This window comes from Peromyscus eremicus, chromosome 1 (assembly GCF_949786415.1).
Source record: "Peromyscus eremicus chromosome 1, PerEre_H2_v1, whole genome shotgun sequence".
Classification (NCBI taxonomy): domain Eukaryota; kingdom Metazoa; phylum Chordata; class Mammalia; order Rodentia; family Cricetidae; genus Peromyscus; species Peromyscus eremicus.
In genome coordinates, this window is record NC_081416.1 from 34,716,227 (window position 1) to 34,736,513 (window position 20,287).

General features: G+C 41.5%; 1 long non-coding RNA gene across 1 annotated transcript in view; it reads right to left on the minus strand.

Annotated features, from left to right (window-relative positions):
* Positions 1–4,261: 4,261 nt before the first annotated feature.
* Positions 4,262–20,287, minus strand: part of LOC131908361 (uncharacterized) — a 59,514-nt gene continuing 43,488 nt past the window's right edge. The window contains exon 3 of the long non-coding RNA XR_009378571.1: positions 4,262–4,479. This is a non-coding gene — a long non-coding RNA (uncharacterized LOC131908361). The remainder of the gene's footprint in view (positions 4,480–20,287) is intronic.

Consider the following 20,287-nt stretch of genomic DNA (forward strand, 5'->3'; position numbering starts at 1 on the left):
GGGACTAAGTCCCAGTCTGTGCTGTGTCCCTGTCCACTTAGTGCGTTTCAGAGACTCAACAGTGTTGAGCAGTGACTAACCAAATGGAGGGCTTCTAAGAGATCCATCAGACACAACTGAAAGAAGAAGCTATGGGCATGCACCACTGTAGGAGGAAGAAAGGAAAGAAGGGAGGGGTTGGTTATCATTAGGTTGTTCCTCTGAGGTAGTGTAAGAGCAGGCCTGGAGTCCGCTGTATCCTGGTTCCATTTAGTTTCTGCTGTGTGCTGGTTGGTGCATCATGACCTCAGGCAGATGAATGAACCTGTGTAGCGTTGTAACTTCCTCCCTTCCTCTATGAGAGGCATTTATAATAACCAATCAGGGACGCTCCTGCCGTAGTGAATGTACAGTGAGCTCACGGTAAGTCCCTCCCCTTGTCTCCTTCTGTCACTGTTCTTCATGCTTGTTGCTTAGACTTCTTGTTTTCCTGGATATTTTCTGTAAGCCTTAGCACTTCTTGAAGGTCTCTATCTCGAGGATTTTTTTTTTTTCCAGTAAGGGTATGGTCCCTTCACACTCCCTTGGATGGGATTCCCTCTCTCTAATTGCCAAATACTGTTTTAAACCCTGAACTCCTAGAAGTCCCTCTGCAGCCTCCTATGTGTGGCAATACCTGCCCTCTCTTTTCCCACCGGGACCATTAACAATTGCACTGTTAGCGTTTTATTTTTGACAGCTCCATCATTGTGGGGCTGTCGCCTATTTTATTGCTCTGGCAGCAATAAAACAGAACCTATCCTATTATGAACTTTATGAAATCTGTATCCTGAAAGGTCACAGATGTGATCTCTGAAGTATTTTTGACCATCAGCTCCTAGGAGTAAAATCACTTTATGGACATCTTCCCGGAGAGTTTCAAATTAATCTTTCAATTGTGAGCATGTACAACAACAATAACAGAAAGTGCAGAACTAGCAAATATGTGTGTGTATATATACACATGCATATCCATGCACTGACAGATTGCATACATGTGTAGAAATTCATGTTATGTGTTTTATAATACATACAAAATTAGAAGTTAGCATGATGTATTGACAATATTAAATATAGACAGATTACTGGCTCTAACTCAGCTTCTTATCCGATGCCAAAATATTTTGAAACACTTTTTAAACATTCCCTGTGAAGGCCCACTACACCCAGGTTTGGCAAGGGATTTAGTTTAGAGAGAATCTGATGAGCTTTGTAGTTTACAAAATTGGAAGAAACGCTGATCAAAGAATTCAACCATTGGAAGCTTCAAGTGCTATTCCAGCAGTCTTCATCAAACTGCCTTAGAGGACTCCATGCCAAGTGAAGCCTCTGGACCGCTATGCATTTGGTCAGCTGTATCGAGGGGAATTATGGGAGGAGATTTTCACATGCGGTCTTAGTGAGCTGTGGAAGGTGATGGCTCAGCTTTAGGTGACTATTTTTGCTCTACAGCTTCAGATGCTCTGTGTGCCCATCCCATGGTGAGCACCACCACAGATGTGCACATTATTAAGAAGTAAGTCTTACCAAATGATGCATCCCAGCTTCACAAAAGCTGCACAACGAGGTAAGGATGATAATACCTTGTGTTTATTTGATTAGAACCTTACACTCACCTAGGGAATTCACCAGGAGTGTTTGTCAAAAGCAGTGCTGTTTTCCCAGATCTGCCACAGTAAGTTGTTACAAGCCAGGTTGCTTAAAAGAACAATGGTTTGTCCTTCATTCTGGAGGTCTGAAGTCTGAAATCAAAGAATGACTAAGACTCTGTTCCCTCTCAAAGCTCGAAGCTCACATAGAGAAATTGCCTTAAATTTTTCAGTCTTTGCAGTTTTTAGTGCCCCATGATGTTTGGGGCTCCCTATGGCAGTACCCCCATCTCTGCCTGTCTCCACATGCCGTTCTTCCCTATATGTGTCTATGTCCTGTCCTCTCATAAGGAAGCCTGTCTATACTGAGTGTAACTTAATATGGCTTCATCTAAACTTGGTTATGTGGGCAAAACAATGTCCCATTTACAGTTACTGGATTTTAAACTGAAACATAAAATTTCAGGAAGACACAACATTATCTATTATGACAACTAAAATATTAAAAATAATAACTAAATATATTTTCCAGTGTCTCCCACATTTTCCCTGGGGAAAACTCCAACCCCTCTAATAAATACTGCCCTGATGTCCATGCCTTCCTTAATCAATAAATCCTCATTGATGGGCTCAGCTTTCCCCAGGCTTCCAGCTACTTCCGTTTCCCCATCCCATTCTTCCTAATGATTACCCATAAGCCTGTTTAGAATTACTGTATTCTCACAAAAGACACATCCTTTGTCTGTTATGACCAAGCAGTATTTTATTGAATATTACCAAAAAAAGGTGACATATGAAAGAATGGTTTTTATATTCAATATTGAACTAAGGTACATTTTCACTCAAGCTACCTACTCTGTGTATATTTAAGATGAATGATGAGTCTGCAAAGATCTAGGGTTTTTAACTATACATTTATGTAAATGTATAGATGCATATATAAAATCTATGGCCAAATAACTTGTTCAAAATAATTAATGGTGATTTAATTTCTCTAGATACAGTTGGGGAAGGTTATCTAATATTGTTCTCTTTGAAACTTTGAGCTCTAATTTTGGGGTTTGATGTTGACCTCCAGGGTGTCTTGGCACAAACTTTACATTGTTTTCCTGCAATTTCAGGCAATCACACATTGCCCTCGGTCAGATGAGTCACTACAAAATCAATGAGTGGCCATCTCACTCCTCACCCAGCCACAGACACACACTGAGCAGCTGTGACAACCAATTTCATCCTCTCACTGACCACTCTGAGCTGTGATTCTCCATCTTCTTATAGCCTTCCATCATTGGCATACATAAGGTCTTTCTGCATAGGGCTCCAGTTTCTCAGGAAATAAGCCCAACAGTAGATAAATGGGACCTTAGGAAATTCAAAACCTTCTTGATAGCGAAGGAAACAGTTGAGTGAAGAGACAGCTTACAGAATAGGAGAAAAAAAATCTTTGCTAGCCATACATCGAACTAAGGATTAATATCTAGAATCTACAAAGAACTAAAAATGCTAAACCAGAAGATGGGTACCAGGGAGTGGTAGTATGACTATGTACATGTGTGAACATATAAGGAGACTCATTATTATGTATAATCAATGAATGCTAGTAAAAATAACTAGAAAGTCCAGAAATAGAGTAAGCTTACATATATCCACAGGAAACAAAGTAACAACTCAGTCCGTAAACGGGTTAATGAGTGACCAGACAGTTCTCAGATGCTGGGGCACAAACGACAGCAAACACATGAGAAGATGTTGAACTTCACCAGCCGCCAGAAAAATGGAAATTAAAGCCACACAGATACTCCATCTCATCCCAGTCAGAATGGAGTCATTAAGAAAACAAAAGCAGCCAGACAGTAGTGGTGCACACCCTTAATTACAGCACTTGGGAGGCAGAGGCAGTTAGATCTCTGTGAGTTCAGGGCCAGCCTCATCTACAGATCAAGTTCCAGGACAGCCAGAGCTACATGGAGAAACTCTGTCTTGAAAAACAAAAACAAACAAAGAGAACAAACCCCACAAACATTGACACAGGTGTGAACTAAGTGGAACTCCAATACACAGCTGCTAGGAATGCAAGCTAGCCCAACCAGTATGGAAATCACTATGGGGGCTTCTCAGAAAACCAAAGAAGTTGATCTATCATGTGACCTGGGGATATCACTGTTCAGTGTTTACCCAAAGGACTCCACATCAACATTTCAAAGACATACTTATGCATCCATGGCTACTGAAGTACTGCTCACAATAGCTAAGTTATGGAACAAAGCTAGGCATCCAACCACAGAGGACTATATGAAGGTGGCATTTATATACAATGGAGTTTTTTCAGCTATAGAGAAGAACAAAATTACATCATTTTCCAGAAAATGGATGTAGCTAGAGATTGTCAAGGTAAGCCAGTCTCAGAAATAGTGTCTCTGAATCATCTCCCATGAGGTTTCCAAATTTTTATAGATGTGTGAAATCATGTATCCACACATGCTGTCAAAGTCTAAATGAAATTCTCTAAGGGATCAAAGAAGACTAATATGAGTGGGTGGAGACAGGGAAGGAATAGAGGAGGAATTTGGGCAGGGTATAAGACATACTTACAAGAAAACATTCTTATGGAACACAGTACAGTGCACTATGAGTATAATATATACACGTAAATCTTAAAATGAAAGACTTATTTTATATGTATGAACATTTTGCCAAATTGCATGTCTATACCACATGCATGCCTGGTGCCCATGGAAGTCAGGAGGAGGCTTCAGTTCCTCAGAACTGAAGTTATAGATAGATGTGAGCCACCATATGGTTGCCGGGAATTGAACCTGTGTCTTCTGCATGAGCAACAAGTACTCTTAACTGCAGAGCCATCTCTCCAGTCCTACAACAACAACAAAAAAATGTTTTTAATTTCACCCAAAATGAAAATCTGTGCTTCAAATTTGAACCATATATAGGTGTGTCTTCCTCTGACTTGTTTGCCCCACTGCCTTCTGCAGTTTGAGCCTCTTCCAAGGAGCACATTGTATCAACATCTAGTTCCCCTGCAGCAATGGTTCCCAATCTGTTGGTCACAACCCTTTTGGGACCAAGGGACCCTTTCACAGGGGTTAAATATAAGGTATCCTGCATATAAGATATTTACATTATGATTCATAACAGTAGCAAAATTACAGTTATGAAGTGGTGCTGGGGGATATCTTTCTGCATGCTGTGAATATATATTGTTCCCACTATATGTATATACTGTATGTATATTTCTACTCTTGTTTAAGATATGTTTGTGCAGCTCATTTGAAATTGTAATGTATAATTAAGAAATACAGATTAATAATTAGTCATCCATGATAATCAAACTTATAGTCATGTTAGTTAAGTTTTCTAGGTATACATAGATATATTTCAATTAGGTAGGTAATCTTCAAACACTTCTAAGATCTACAGAATATGGCATTTAAAATGTTTTAATAACATAGTTTTTTTTCTTTTTTTCTGACTATGAGACATGTCTGCTCCTGGCAGCACCAATCTACTTCATAGAAAATGATGGGCATTGAAGAAACTCCATATGCAGTTTACTTTCATTGTGGCAAAAGTTAGTCACTGGGCAAGAAAGTGCCCTCTCATCGACTGCTGACAGTATGCTGTCCAAAATGCACAAACAGGACACAAAACAAAGGACTGCTGATCCTTGCCAAGACAAAATAGGAAGGCTCTTTAGAAAATCCTGCTTCACAGATGGGTCTGTCAGATATGCTAGGCCTGTAGGCCAAAGATGGATGCCCCAACATTGCAGAGAAACTTTGGGTGACTGTCCAGGCAGCCAGATATCTCTGTCATTCTAGATTTTTTTGGAAGTTGCTTACAATGCATTTCCTGTTTACTTAGGTAATAATATTACATCCTTCTGGGGTCTTTAATGTAGTTGAAGACTTGATAGTTATAATTTTCCTTGGTTATGATAAAAGATACATTAGATATGAAACTTTAGACTCACAAACATAGGATAGATGATAAAATATTTTCTTTAATTTTACCAAATACAAATAGACTAGATATTGTAACTGTAGTTCTTGCTTGATAACTGTTCTATTATGTGTAATTTTACTATGTTAAAGTTAAAACCTTCCTTTTGATTAGACAGAAAAGGGAAAGTGCTGTGGGATGTCTTTCTGTATGCTGTGAATATGTGTTGCTCTGATTAGTTGATAAATAAAGCTGCTTTGGCCTATGGCAAGGTAGCTTAGAGGCAGCAGGTGTGGGGGGAATCAATCCAAGGAGAGAAACAGGAAAGAGAAAGGTGAAGTCTGGAGAGAGACACCAGCCACCACCAGGAGAAGCAAGATATGAAAATATCAGTAAGCCATGACCATATGGCAAAACATAGATTAATAGAAATGGGTCAAGTTATAAGAGCTAGCTAGCAAGAAGCCTGCCATAGGCCATGCAATTGGTAAATGATATTAAGCCTCTGAATGATTATTTTATAAGCAGCTGTGGGACAGCAGGGCCGGGCAGGACCAGAGAAACCTTCTGACTACAAAGTAGCAATGAAAATAATTTTGTGATTGGGGGTCACCACCACATGAGGAACTGTATTAAATGGTTACAGCATTAGGAAGGTTGAGAACCACTGCCCTACAGCCTACCTTTGAGTGTCACAAATGAAGAGAACTATTAGAAGAAAATTTTTAAAAAATCCACTCAGGTCAATTAGATGAGTTGAGACAGAATCAAAAAACACAATATTGTTTTATTTGATGTGTGCCTATAATTTTCCTCTCATTTGGGCCAAAAAAAATCTATGGCTTGGATTACAGTTTTCATGTGGCCTAATGTTATATTTAAACCTCCTCAGGTCACTATGGGCAATGATAGGTTAGTGAAAATGGAGACTTGATGTAGTACACAAATTTCTGGAATTTAAAAGGAAGTCTGGTAACCAAGTTAATCCTTAGTATTTAACCTCAGGTATGCAAGTCTGAGAGTTAGGAAAAGAGGTCATAAGTATGTCACTCTCCTTGGTAGATGTGGAAGTAATCCAGCATACTTTCAGGGATATATCATAGTGATGAGTATTCGGAACCTTACATATGCCCATATATGTTAGCAGGGTGAGTCTGCCTCTAAGAATTTATGCCAAGGGAGTGATTGCAGGTATAACATAAAGATGTACTATAAGAATGCCCTTTATAGCATTTTTTCCAAAAATTATCTTGCCATTATAAATAGTAATATTATAAAATATAAACATCCATACTATTACTAAACAAATAGTGCTTTGCCCATAAAATGCCACTGAAAAGTTTTCAATAGTTTATCTCATGACACAATGCTTGCTTATGTTAAACAAAAAGAAAGCTTTCAAACAGCACTTAAACATTTACATCTGTAATTACATAAATGAAATAGAAAAAACATCCTGTAAGGTTAACTGAAAAAAAAACCTTATCCAGTGACATTATAAAAAATCTTTATTTTTACCACTTTTCACTTTCTCTACAGTGAATATGTAGTACCTTTCTAATTAAGACAAACACATTACTCCGAGTATCCAATAAACACCTGTAAGCATGGCTCTTTCAGATCAGCCATCAAGGATATCCCAGATTACATATTGTTATCAGTCAGGTCCTTTCTCTATAATTGCATGAGTTTTCTTCTGGGGCCCCTTAAACTCGGTCACATCTGTTAGTTGTTTACATCCATCTGAGAGTTAGCTTAGCTGAGCCTTCTCTGATTAGGAAGGCACTTCAGTGAAGACCGTAAGCATCTGGTCCTTAAAGCCCCTTTCTGTCATTATGTTGGGAAAGTGCCCCACACCACACACTTTAATCAACCAGGAGTACCGTTAACGTTGTGGTTTTTAGATCATTATAGTCGTCATCTGTTCTCACAAATCAACAAGACTTTCAACGGCCTCTGTCAATATTGATAGCATCTAAGTAAGGCAACAAGAATATAGGTAAGGTACCAAAGCACATTCATGAAATTGTAGTGTGTGTAACAGATACCGAATGTATGGATGCAGTGCTAACTGGCTTGTGAGGTGCTGTTGTTTCTCTATTCCACTGACAGAGCTATGGCATTCAGATTGTACCGCTAGTAAACCAAAAAGGCTTCAGATCTGAGAACACCCTCAACTTAAAGACACTGTGCTGGAGGTAAGATGTGCTGTATGTGTATATAAAAGTTTAAATGTCCCTGTAGCTAGGTCAAGGAGTTCAGAGTAATGCTGTCTTTTTGATTCAGATGTGGACTCGGTGGTTTACGATTCATGAAAGAGAATTTGGTACATAGCAATTGCATACTGAAAGAGTGCTAGAGAGTCCACAAAGTGAAATGAGTTGTATGGCCTGAAGCAGCGCTCCATCTCTCCCTGGTCTTGCTTCCCTCATTGGAAGGCATGGAGTTTAACGCTGCTCTTTGGCTTTCATTCACTAAGGAGTGTTTGTGAAACAGTTATTCTAATGCATCCATTTTGATGGGCTAGATCCGAAGTTAAGAATGCTTGATGTTCTTCCAGAAGACCAAAGTTCAGTTTCCAGCATTCAAGGTGGATGGCTTACAACCACCTGTAACTCCAGCCTCCAACTAATATACACGGGACATTCATTCCCACATTTTTTTAGATATATATACATAAATGAAAATAAAGTCAATCTTAAAAAACAAATAAATACATCATTGTGGGTTTCTCCATCATGATCTTGACGCCCGTCCCCCCCATGCTCCCTACCCCCTCCCATGCCCCTTACACCCACACCCCCACCCCACTCCTATAATCCCTCTTCCCTCTCTTCAACTGGACTCCCCTAGCTTGGCCTGGTGCTTGGATGTGGGCCTCTGCATCAGCTTCAATCAGTTACTGGATGAAGGTTCTATGATAACAATTAGGGTAGTCACCAATCTGATTACAGGGGAAGGCCAGTTCAGGCACTTCTCCACTATTGCTAGGGGACCTTATCTGGGGTATTCCTTGTGGATTCCTGGGAATTTCCCTAGATCAGGTTTCTCCCTAGCCCAGAATGGCTCCCTCTACCGAGATATCTCTTTCATTGTCCCAAACTTGTGGAAGCTCACTGACACTAGACAGCTGGGGAGCCTGCTTGGGACCGAACTAGGGCCACTACATATAGGCAACAGTTTTGTAGCTTGGACTGTTTGTGAGACTTGGCAGTGGGACCAGGATCTATCCCTGGTGTATGAGCTGGCTTTTTGAAGCCCATTCCATATGGTAGGATGCTTTGCTCAGCTTTGATGCAGCAGGAGGAGCTTGGTCCTGCCTCAACTGAATGTACCAGGCTTTGCTGACTCCCCATGAGAGGCCTTACCCTTTCTAAGGAGTGGATGGGGATGGGTGGGTTGGGGAAGGTGGAAAAGGAGAAGGAGGAAGGGAGGAAGGGGGAACTGTGGTTGGTATGTAAAATGAATAAAAATAAATAAATAAATAAATAAATAAATAAATACAATAAATTGCATGTTTGAAATTCATTTGGTTTTAGATTATGTGGTTGAGAATGTCTCTCTTTAGAAATTATATATATTTACTGTGATACAAAGAACTTGCCACACTGAGATAGACACAATAAATGTGTCATAGTTACCTTTCTCTTGCCATGACAAAATACTCAGACCAAAGCAACTTATAAACGAAAACATTTAATTTTGGGGGCTCACACTTGAAAATGGTTAGAGTCCATGACCACTATGGTGGGAGCATGGCAGCAGGCAGGCATGGCATTGTGCTGGGGCAGAAGCTGAGAAGCTCACATTTGATTGACAAGTGGGAAGCCAAAAGAGAGCTAACTGCAAATGACATGGTCTTTTGAAACCTCAAAGCCTCATCCCTACCATGACACCATGACACACCTCCTCTAACAAGGCCATACCTCCTAATCCTTACCAAACAGTTCCACCAACTGAGGACCAAGCATTCAAACATAAGAGCCTCTGGGAACATTCTCATTCAAATCACCACAAAATGTGTCTGGAAAACTCTTCTTCTTTATACCTATTTAAAAACCACAGAGGAAACCAACGCTGAGCAAAACTGTGCTATAGCGACACTCTTGCTTTTCTTACTAAGAGGAGATTTTTTTTTTTTTTTTTTGCTATTCATATTACTATCTCTCTAAGGTCTTTACTCTGAACATATCTCCATCCCTATAGCATCCTTCTTGATGCAGTCACTCCATATCAAGCAAATGACCCAGAACAGGTCAGCCTCAGAACAGGCTGACCACTCATTGGCATGCCAACCTACAAGTTAACTTAGTCAACCTGCACTGCCCGGACTTTGGTGTTTTCATCTGTAAAATGAGACAAAAATACATAGCTTGCTGGGATTTTGACAGGCTCTCCATAGCATGCCTGTTGTGGCTTCCATGGGTGTGCAGTAAATGCTGGTTTCCATCCTTCCTCACTCTTCTTCCTCTTGTCTGTGCTCCAGCTCTCTGTAAGGTAAATAGCTGATGATTCGCAATTCATTCCAAGCAAAAGCATCTGGACCTTGAATAATTGGTAGGGATTTTAGAAAACCCACTTTCTGAAAGCAAGAGCCATGCGAACCAGTAACTTGATTCTGCTTTCTTCATCTGCTATGAACGGAGCTTTTACAGGAACGCTAGAGACAGTTGGACAGAGGCAACTCTTGCTTTGTGCAAAAGCACAAACATTGTGACCAAGAAGAGGTCAGACTGAGCTAGCCAAGGGTCAAGGGTAACTCAGCCACAACCCAGTCATTTAGGCAAGCTGTCAGGGGAGGGGCACGTGCCTTTCTGTTCTTTTTCTCCCACTCAACAGCAACAAATTTAATTAAAAAGTGAAACTGATTAAAAATATGACTCTCTTGAGAATTCTAGATCTTGAGTGTATTTCTTTACATTTCCTATCTTTGATGCTCAGGCTACAGCAGCATACTGGTGATGGGAACCAAATGGCAGAGTGTTTGAGAAGCTGGACCTAGAGCAGGTCCTGAGTTAATGTTTGGCAGTGACAATGCCCTTTTCCTGTCCTCCACTGAGCCCATTTCCTACTGCAGCAAAGGATAGAAGAATGAGAATGTATGTCCATGTGTCATTTGTGTAGTGTATGTGTGCTGTGTATGTGTGTGTGTGTGTGTGTGTGTGTGTGTGTGGTATATATGTATGGTATATTTGTATATTGTTTATTATGTATGTGTGATAGGTGTGGTATATATGTATGGGGTGTGTGGTACATACATATGATGCATGTGGTACATGTATGTGGTGTGTGGTGTGTATGTGGTGAAAAATTGTGGTATGTATGCATAGTATGTATGTAGTGTGTGTGTGTGGTGTGTGGTAGGTACAAATCTTCTGGTTTTATAGTCCAAGGAGGCTTATGGTTTGCCGTTTCTTGGCAGACTTCAAGAAGGGAGCCACATTTCAGATGTGATGAGATTTTGGGAAAGATAAACAGAAAAGCATCTATCTGGTTGTACAGCCATCAGCTCTAACAGGACTAGTGGAATCTCTGTGGCACAGAAGTCAGAACCAGCCCAGTACATATGTCAGTTGATTATCAGCAAAACAGCAGAGAGGATTCAGTGGAGAAGGGAGCTGGCTCAGTACATAAATCACTTGCCATGTAAGCATGAGGATCAGAGTTCAGATCCCAACACCAGCCTAAGAGCCAAGTGTGGCACCCTGTCTGTAATTCTATCACCCAGAGACAGAGACGGGGGATTCTCCGAGCAAACTGGATAGGCAACAAGAGATCCTGTCTCAATATTTAAGACAGAGAACAATAGAGGAACACACCAGATGTTAACCTCTGACCTCCACACACATGAACACACGTGTGTGTGCACCCCCATGTGTATGTGCATCCACACATGTAAACATTCATGACATACATACACACGTGCAAAAAATGAAAATAGGTAAATTAAGTCACTATTTAAAAAATGATGCTGGGATCATTAGAAATTAGCATGTAATTATCAAAAAATAATTTCCATCCATGTCTCATAGCATCTATAAAAAGTAAGTCAAAAGAGATTATACATTTATGTGTAGAATGTAAAGGCTTAAAAATTCTACCACAACAACAACAATAAATTCTACAACAAAACATAAGAGAAAAAGTCATTGTGCCTTATGTTGATAAAGATTTAAAGATTTCATAGGAGCGATCCCAGAAATTCAGTGAAAGGAAAAAGGCTAGATGTGTTATACACAGATGTTTTACAGTGCTTGGAAGGCAGAGGAAGGAGGGCCAAAAGTTCAAGGCCAGCCTGGGCTATATAGTGAAACTCTGTCAATCAACCACTTGATTGATAGATAAGGTAAAAGCATACTTAATCAAAATTAAGAACTCATGCCCTTTGTAGGAGAATGAAAACACAAGTCACACATCGGATGGAGCTCTTTGGAAAGCACACAGCTGAAGACTAAAAAGGGCTTACGCAATGTATAAGGACTCTGTTAATAAAAGAAACAAAAAGAGAGGAAAGGGGCATAGGCAGATGAAAATTCAGCCTGATCTGTCATGAGAAAATGCAAAGTAAAACCATGGGATATCCTGCACCTGCTAAAGCAGCTAAGATCAAAACTGTTTAAGCCTAAGTGCTGGTGAAGACAGGGAGCCACGGAGAACCTGGACAGCTGCTCTATAAAGGCTCAGGCATGTCCTTACGTTCACTTAGCATATGCCTCAGTAACCTCACACCTAGGTATTACACACAGTCAACTGAATATTTACTGTAGCTTTATTCACAATCACCAAAAACTAGAAGTAACTAAAATGTCTTCTAAATGGAGAATTGACAAACTGTAGTCAAGGCACACAATGGAATAATATTCAATAATAAAATGTGAAAAGGGATGGGACACTGGAGACAGTTATATTAAGAGAAATAAACCAAACTCAGAAAGGTAAATACCACATTTTCTCTCATCTGAAGAATCTCTCTCTCTCTCTCTCTCTCTCTCTCTCTCTCTCTCTCTCTCTCTCTCTCTCTCTCTCTGTGTGTGTGTGTGTGTGTGTGTGTGTGTGTGTGTGTGTAACACATATATACTCGTTGGACATTAAAGGAGAAAGGAACCATACAGGGAGAGGGAATAGGGAAAGAGGGAGCAGTATGTATGTGTCATGAATGCGGAAGGACTGCTGGAAGGGGAGGCGGTTAGTGGGGGAATAAAAACAAAGTGTAACAGTGGATATGCATGGAAATATTGCAATGAAACCCATTTCTTTTTATGCTAACTAAAAATGAATTTAAAAAAACAATTAAAAAAAAAAAAAACAGGACTAAAGCCCTGGTACTGATCATCATTTAGGTGAGTCTGAGATATATTGTACTCAACGAAAAAGGTCTGAAAAGATCACCAACTGACTTCATTTTTATATCATTCTAACAAAGGAAGATGTGCATGTGAGTAGGCCCCAAATGTCAGAATGGAGACGGGTAGGGCAGATGTGCACATAGAACTTTCCAGAACAACAGTATGGTCTTGGGCAGCATGAGCCATTGGCTAGCAAACAGTGAGTTGAAGCTTTAGTCCCTCCTAAGACAGGGGAAGCAAAAGGGTCTCTCAGAGGACGAGACTCTGGATCACTGGCTCAGATATGATTTAGGCTGTGCATAATCAAACTCCCTAAATATAGTGGCCAGAAATAGATGCAAGGCTGCCCATAAAACCTCCAGGGAGAGCATTGGGATGGGAGTGGGAGGGGCACAGGATGGGAAAAGGGAATACTGCAAAGCCTGTCTGCTGGTGGCTTTGGTTAGGATTAGCTCTTCACTCCTTCCCTGTCATGGAGTCCTCTAGCAGTTACAAGCCAGGCAGGGAGGATAATAAGACTCAGCGAAGCCCATCTGCACATGAGTTCATAAGCCACCTTGCCTGCATTTTCAATAGATGTTTAGGCTTGTTTAATTTCTTTCCTGTTGAAACCGTAAACTTTGCATCCTATACTGAGCAAACTGTTTCTTGGTGCTTCTTAGACTGGTTTCTTATAGCTTCAAATATTTTCCTAAAAACTGTTTGTCATTTTATCTTTAGAGTAGCCTCCTCCCCAACTACCCACCCAGGTCTGCAAAGGATGTGCTCTGTCTCCAGAGGATACCCAAAATCCTGGAGAGCATCAAGCCCTACAAACTCAGCACCCGAATAGAAGTGTGATGTAAAGTTGAGTCCCTAACTTGGGCATGGTAAGAGAGAAATAGTAACGACCAAGTAGGACAATTGTAGCAGGTATTCGCCCATCAATGTTACTGGACTGTATCTTCCTCTTCAAATACAGAAGTTTACCTTTCATATTTTCAGGCCACAGTATGCCATCATTATTACCAAGGCGTCCCTCAACAAGACTGAAATGCCTGTGGGTCAGTAAAGGGTGCAGAGAGGAACCACTGGAGACTGTTTCAGGGAACAGTGTCTGCTTTATCATATGTGAACACTACTTATAGAGTGGAAGCCTGTGGACTGTGATTGGTTAGCATGTTTCGTCAGATTGGACAGTGAGCGTTCATACCACCGGGGTCTCTCAGCACATAAAAGGAGATGTGAAGAGTGCACACTCGTCAACAGGCCGGCTACTGGCTACTACTCACACTACTTCAAAATTCAGTGTTCTGACTTCTGGGAGTACTCAGGAGCATGGCGTGCCACACTGCTTATTCAGAAGCGCGGTGTGCCAGGTAGGCAGGCTGCCAGGTCATGACTGCATTTTCTCCTGCAATGGTAAACTGCAGGTAGCTGACACCAGATGAGGCAAAGCTGCGGCTAGCATGGACCTACTGTGTTACCACACTCCAGAGCCAACAGCATCCACTTCGTTTCTGAATTATTTTTAAGAGAAATTTAACAGGCACCATGGGCTGGTGATGCAGCTTATGTGGAAGAGCGCTTACCTAGCATGTGTGAGGCCCTGGGTTTAGTCTTTAGTGCCACATAGACAGGGTGGGGTGGGGGCATATCTGTGACCCCAGCACTTGGGAGATATAAGAAGGAATATCAGAAGTTCAAGGTCAACTTCGTCTACATGGTGAGTTTGAAGTCATCTGACTCTCTCAAAAAAGTAAAAATAAGTAAACAGAAACCCCCACATCATAGTTTTAGACCTGCCTATATATGGCAGATATCAGAGCATGTTATAGTGACCTTCTATTTGAATTTTTAATCTGCTTTTGTCAATATCTTCAACAAATTAAAAGCTAGAGCCAGCACGGCATGTTCAGGATTTCTTCCTTGTTCCTTTAGTTATGTGATAGCACAGTATGACGTCGCCGGCTGATGCGTTTGTGTGTCATTAAGGGATGATGACAAAAGCCTTTATTACCTTATCTTACAGTGAACTCATGCAAGGCAAGATGCCATGGAGGCAGGGCCTCTCCTTTACTTCACAGCATCATCAAATGAGGATGAGAGATGGTCTTTCCAAAGACCAAGCTTCCCTCAGCTTAAGCAGCTCTTACACGTCAACACATCAGGCTAACACAGCAGGGCCCCCAGGCATGCTCACTCTGTCAGGACAACTCAGTAAGTAGCAGCAGCAAAGTGCTTTCTCCAGCTGGTTGGTGGCCATCATCAGGGCCTTCAGCTGTCCATTCTGGTGCCTGGCTTATTCTGACACTCATTTGATGGCGTCTTTCCCCCGCCCCTGGTGTCTACACGACAGTCTTACAAACATTTCAGCAAGGCTCTGTCCCAGTACACCCGCACCAGTGACCTTTGTCAGACACCTTTCTCACACACCTTAGACATAGCCCTGTTCCCTCCTTCTTCAGTCTACACTGTAGACTTACACAACATCTTTATTTTCTAGTAGATAGTCTTTATGGATTCAATCTACATCTGATTCAGTTTTTAATTTCCCCTACTACTTAGCAATATGCTTTAGGCATCAAAGGTATTCAATAATGTACTTATTGAGTAAGTTGACCCTGAACTTGAGTAACTAGAATTATGAAATATGACTGGATGTCGCTCCACTTGCATTGTAAGCATGGCAAGCAGACAGTAGAAGCCTTAGTTGCAGAAATACAATGTGGCTGATGCTGGTGCCTCTGCTCACTGATCCCAATGCTCTTTCCTGTTGAACCTTCACGTGGCCTCAGTCTTTCTTAAGCATGCCCCTCCAGGAAGCCTTAGTCTGTACAAGTCTGTACAAGCAGACACAGCTGAGGAAGCTGTGACCTTTAGAATCCCAAGGTTGATACCTGAGGATCTTCTAAACATTTTACACACATTAACTACTTTACATCCTCACAACCCCACTAAGCAAGTGTTATTATTAACCCCATTTAACAGATGAAGAAGTGGGGAAGCATGGTTCAGTCACTTACAACATGCAGCTCCAGAGCCAGGGCAGTAAACCAGACAGCTCACTCTAGTCCAGCAGCATGCTGTATCATAAGCAAACCATTGAGAGCAGCCCAGAAGTCTCTGTTGTCTGCTCCATTGGTCAGAGCTGGGTCAATGTCCATATTACACCAGTAACTGACAAGGGACCCAAGATTAGCATGGAACCAACTCAGTCAATCAAGATTTATCCCTGAGCTGGAGGTAGGCTCGTCTTCCCAAAGATATCAACCCTAAAACAAGCTAAAGTTCTGTCCCAGAGAATAGGAATGGAACTAGGGAAAAGAACTCTGCCACGACAGTCCAGTTTCACAAATCCCATTTCCTCTGTGACATTAGTCATCCATGCATGTGTCTTTGCCTCCTCCAACTCGCTTGCAAGCACCCAAAGATAGGAATAAATATCACACATCTGCAAATTTCCCATTGGCCCCAGCATAGGACTTTCCACACAGAAATTATTCAAGGAATATTTGTTCATTGTAATTGAATCTTCACTCTGAGTTGACTAATTGGAGAGGTCAACAGTTGACCATGCTCAAGGCAAGCAGATAATGCATTTTCACGTAGATCTTATAATCAAATGCATTCTTAGGCACTTCTCTCTTGCTGTGCAAAAATGCATGAAATTGCACATTAATATAGGTCAGTGCAAAAGCCCAAACTTATTAAATTGTTAGTGTCTTGCACTCAGCACTTTTGGAGATCACAGTAATGTCATGTGTTTATTGTGACTTCACAATTCTACTATCTTCAAAGAGACATTGTATTCAAAAACATACTTCAAAGAGCCATAGACAAGGATGGGTGGGCCACATAATTGGCAGGGCTCAGTTCAGAAAGATGATATGGTTAGGTAAGTCAATTGTGGCTTCCCTTAGTCCTCTTGTTCCAACCTGTAGGGACAAGTGGATTCTGAGAGACTGTAACATCCCAATACCTATGTGCCTATTGAATATACACTAACAGCACCAACCCCCAGGGGATCAGCATGACATTGTCTTATTGTCCTATAGTGAAAAAGAACACTGCCTAGCGCCCATTCTTCCTGCACTTGCACATAGAGCTCCCCCTCCCCAGGGCAGAAAGCAGCAGTAGAGCCTAAATACCTACCCCAAATATGACATGGGTACAATAAAGAATGGGCAGAAAGAGGAAGAGGGGTCTAAGCATGATCTGGAGCTTGACATGTGGATGGAAACCTATTCTAGAAAGCCCATGGTCCAGGGCTCCAAACTCCACTGTCCCTTCATATGTCTCTCACAAACACAAATTCAAAGGTAAAATTAATCCTTTCAGGGGAGTTATACCAAAGCATTAAGCTCCAAACATTTTAAGCATGGGACTTCTTAGGGTTCTAAAGTGAAATGTGCCCCACAGACTCATGGGTCTGAACACTTGGTTCCAAGATGGTGACATTGTGTGGGAAGACTTTAGAAACGTTAAAAACTGTGGGGTAGAAGTCATGAATGACAGAGATGGGGGATGAGCTTCTGAAGGCTATAGGTAGGGTGGGCCTCTGAGGGTTATAGGTGAGGGTGAGCCTCTGAGGGATATAGGTAGGGTGGGACCCTGAGGGTTATAGGTAGGGGTGGGCCTCTGAGGGATATAGGTAGGGGTGGGCCTTTGAGGGATATAGGTAGGGGTGAGCCCCTGAGGGATATAGGTAGGGTAGGCCCCTGAAGGTTTTAGGTAGGGGTGAGCCCCTGAGGACTTTAGGTAGGGGTGGGCCTCTGAGGGTTAGAGTCCTACCCAGTTATTGGCCAAGCTCTGCTTCCTGGTCTATCCCCTATGAGAAGCTGCTGCTGCCCTCCCTGGCAAGCTAACCTGCACTCTCTGGAACTGTGAGTCTAAGTAGCCTCCCTCCTCTTGAGTTTCTCCTGCTGATCCCATCAGGGAAAGGAAGGAGCCCGCTGAAGACCTTGTGCTGTCGCCATCATCTTGTGGGTAGTGCCACACAGTTCCTGGTTTCAACCCAATAAGCCATTTGTAGGGAAGATAAAGCACATTTTCAGAAATGCTACCCTGAGGAGAAAGGACATAACCGGGGTGTTGGGGAAGGGAGGGTGCTTGCTCACTGTACACGCCATTCAGTGTTTCCTGCTCTAAGAGGAGGCTGAGCTGACTTCCGACGCTGCCCTGCAGACAGGAACTAAGGAACTGGCTGGCATTTTTAAAGTGTTAGGGTGAAGCAACTGGGTTTATGGCATAGTTGGAACCCTTAGGCGGCAGAATAGAGGAGGATTCAAGGGAAGAGAGTGACTTACTCCATTGTCTGAATTCTAGGTCAGCTGTTGCTCAGACAGATATACTGTATTTGATAATACAGTATTACCAAGATCTGGTTGGTATTGTAGTCCAATGCTTAAAAGCCTGGTGGAGTCCTGTGGTTATAGCACGGTTAAGGTAGTTAAAGGTGGTCGAAGATAAGTTAGACATACCTCTGTTCAAACTCAAGTTCTACTATGTATATATTGGATAAATTTGGGCCCACTTGACTTGACTACTGTAAATTTAATTTTCTTTTCTTTTTTTCTTTTTTCTTTCCTTTTTCTTTTTCTTTCTTTCTGTTTTTTTTTTTTTTTCTTTTTTCTTTTTAGTATTTGTTTTTTGAGACAAAGTTTCTCTGTGTAACAGTTCTGGTTGTCCTGGAACTCACTCTGTAGACCAGGCTGACTGGGAACTCATAAAGATCTGCCTGCCTCTTCCTTCCTAGTGTTGGGACTAAAAGTGTATGCCACTGCCGTTTTTGTTTTGTTTTGTTTTGAATCTGGTGAAACAAGTGAATTGTGATAGGGTTTTGTGAGAGTTAAATGAAATCACAGAGAACTGTGTGAAATGATACATAGGAACAGCTTAGCACAGGGCCTGGCTCGTTAAACGTAGCCATTATTATCATAGGAGATGAACCGTTTGCTTCTGTCCTCTGCTCTGTGTTTATATTTGTTCTGAAACCACGAAAACCTCTGTGCTTTCAAGACAGAGGAAGGGCGCATGCGCAGCCACTCCCCAACCAGTCAACCCCGCTCTGCACTGCTCAGCTCTTCAAGAGCAGAAGGGAACAGTGTCTATTCCTTCCTCTATGTTCTAATACTCTCCTAGCTAAAGGCAGCCTCAAAATGGCCATCAAAACCGGAGCGACATCTACTTTATTGCCCAGTCCCTAATATGTGAAGAGAATTTAGAGAAACAAAAGCCACTTTCTGTTCATAGCTTAATTTTAAATGTACTGTCTTGTCAAAGAAAGGATCTCATTTATTTATCCAGATATCCCCTATCACCCTTACTCAAAAGTCTGTGTAAAGAAAACAACTAGAGGTTGTTAAGGAGGAAGAAATAAAATACATTCATTTAGTAGTCACAATATACAATCTTCCTAGAAAAGATAACTCATCATTGCTATAATGGTACAATATGAAAATTAATTTCTGGAAATCCTACTTATAGGTAACATGTCATAGAACACACAATTTGATATAAACAACAAAATCATTTATTCATTTATTAGAAACTCCAGAGGCAGCTAACATCTGTCAGGGAGAAAGAAGTATCTGGAAATTAGAGTGGAGAAAATAGTACACTGTTATCAAGACAAAAACTCAGGGGCCATGTTCATCGAAGACTATAGAAGTTAACTGTGGTGGTGGTTTTGAGTCCTACATGCCAGGTCTGCAGGGCTATGGAAAGCGAGGACTTAGTGTAAAATGATAACACGTGTAGAGAGTGTTCTGGGCACTTGGGATTCCATTACCATCCCCACTGAGGTCAAAGGATAATCAGGGGTACAGCTCTGTGGTCTCCTGAGCCTTCCTGGTCCATTACAGAAGTCGGCCCTGTACTGATGATGCAGGAGATGGAGATCAAGGTGACCCCTGCAGGGCTACTCCTCAAATTTTAACATGACACTGAATAACTGAGAGATTTCATTGTAATTCAAATCTGATGGGTGGGTTTAGAGTGTCCTTTGGTGGGTTTAGGTTGTCCTTTGGGTGGTTGTAATTCTAATAAGCTTCCTGGGGCTGGATGCTCCTGGCCTGTGAACTCCACTTCCAGCAGTGAGGAAACCTAGGCTTCCTGGTGGGGACTGTCTGGTAGGAGCAAAAAACAACTCTTCTAAATTGCTCTCTAGTTCTTTTTCCATCTAGCTCTGCATGTTCTCCATCCTGAGCACCAGAGCTATAATTTCAGAAAACAACGAGCATGACTTTTGTCATATTTGATATATCCTTTAGGTAGATGAGTGCTAGCTGCCCTGCGCCAAGCCTTGAGTTCACCCTGTCCTTATCTTCAAGAAACAAATGCCATGGGTAAATATCCCCAGCAACTATTGTTAAAGTACCTTTCATTCTTAGGACA